The 1,835-nt window shown below is 33.8% G+C and overlaps 1 pseudogene; it reads left to right on the top strand.

The window, feature by feature from the left end:
* The first annotated feature begins 240 nt into the window (after positions 1–240).
* Positions 241–750, top strand: LOC147517177 (putative pentatricopeptide repeat-containing protein At1g69350, mitochondrial pseudogene; annotated as a pseudogene).
* Positions 751–1,835: the final 1,085 nt, after the last annotated feature.

The following is a 1,835-nucleotide window of genomic DNA, read 5'->3' as shown; positions in this document are numbered from 1 at the left end:
CATTTTTTTTTCTGCATTGCCGGCATTGCTATAGTTTTTGTTTTTTTTTTTTATAGTTTTTTTTGTTTTTTTTGTCCTTGTGTTTATCCCAATTGTTCTTGTGGCCTGTTTCATTATGTATTGAAGTTTGTGTTATTCAAAGTGATTGTCTAGTTATAATTTCCTACAATTAAAGGTGTACTCATTAAGAATTATGTTTGGAATTGCTCTTTTAAAGAAGTTGTTTCATTATATCATCAAATGGTTTATGCCCAACCTTATATTTGTAAAATATTTATATATCCATATGTACTTAAAGCTTGTTCAAGTCTTAATGATGCAAATACTGGTTGTAAATTTCATGGTAGGGTAATTAAAAGTGCACTTCAGCTTGATAGAGTTGTTGAGACTTCATTGCTTTGTATGTATAGTGAGTTTCGTAGTTTAGATGCAGTTAAAAAAGTGTTTGATGGAATGTCTGTAAGGGATGTTGTAGCTTGGAGCTCAATGGTACCGAGTTATGTTCATAATGGACGGGTTTATGATGGGTTGGGTTTATTTAGAAAGATTGTTTTTCAAGGGGTTGAGGTTGATTTGGTTACATTGCTTAATGTGAGTGAAGCTTGTTATTTGTTGTGTGATCGTAAACTTGCAAAGTCTGTGCATGGTTTTATTGTGAGGAGGATGATTGAAAGCAATGAGTCTTGGGAAAGTTCTTTAATTGTTATGTATGGTAAATGTAATGACTTGGATAATGCAGAGTTTCACTAACAGTAGTAGAATGTCAGAGTTTCATTGGTCCACCTGTAATTGTAGGAAACATTCAAAATGTTATTTTTGTATGAAACAACTTAATTCAACATGTTACACTAAGGTACTTGATATCCATGCATGTTATCTATATTGAAATGGGATTGTTATGATTATACTATCTATTGTGAATTTGGTTTAGTGTGTGCATTGTCATGACCTGATTTTCCTTGGTGGTTATATTGCATTGTCATGACTAAGTTTGCGAATGAAAAATGAGGTTTCCTTGTGTTATATAGTCAGTTCCTTTTGCCAAAGAGATCAATCCTATTTTTGGTTTTGAGTTGTTTATTAATTAAATTTAGTAGTAGAATATATATATCACAAGGAAACTCAGAAAAGAACTGTTGAATTCATACAAAGAAAGAATTGTTGTCATTTTCCAAAGACGACAACTATTTTAAATTACCTTGTTACTAATACTTGTTTATTACTATTTTTTGTAGTAATAATGGCTTCTCGATCAAAGAATGTGAAAAATATAGCGAAAACCATCTACACAGGTGCTAAGAAATTGCTTAATGGCGGTAGTAGTAGTTCGGGTCGTGCTGACCCGCCTGAGAAAAAAAGAGGAAGGGCCACGTCGGTATCCGCCCGTAGAGGGGATCGAGAAGCCACTGATCTGAGTAATGTAGTAGATGTAGGTGATTTAGAGGTAGTAGAAAAAAATAAAAGAAGAAGGAAAAAAGAAATAAAGGCTCCTATTGTAGATGAGGACGTAGATTTAGATTTAGATGAGGATAAGGATGTCGATGTAGTTCTTCCTAAGAATTTAGATGGTGGTGATACTGAAGAGGAGGATGCTTGATAAGAGCCCAAAACTGTAGTTTTAACCCTTTACCAGTCATACTTTTGGACCAATTATGTGAGTAATAATTAAGAGTTAACACTGATTACGTGTTTTTATGCATTTCAGGCTTCAAAGTCCATTATGTGCAGAAATATGCCACTTTAGTGAGATAAAGGAGAAAAGGTCGGTTACTAAGGAGTTCCGTGATTAAAGGCCAAGATTCAAGGAGATAAAGCCTTCCTAAAGCCCGGTCAAA

Source organism: Coptis chinensis, chromosome 2, assembly GCF_015680905.1.
Source record: "Coptis chinensis isolate HL-2020 chromosome 2, ASM1568090v1, whole genome shotgun sequence".
Classification (NCBI taxonomy): Eukaryota; Viridiplantae; Streptophyta; class Magnoliopsida; order Ranunculales; family Ranunculaceae; genus Coptis; species Coptis chinensis.
The sequence above is the reverse complement of the archived record's forward strand: the minus strand, read 5'-3'. Positions and strand labels throughout refer to the sequence as shown.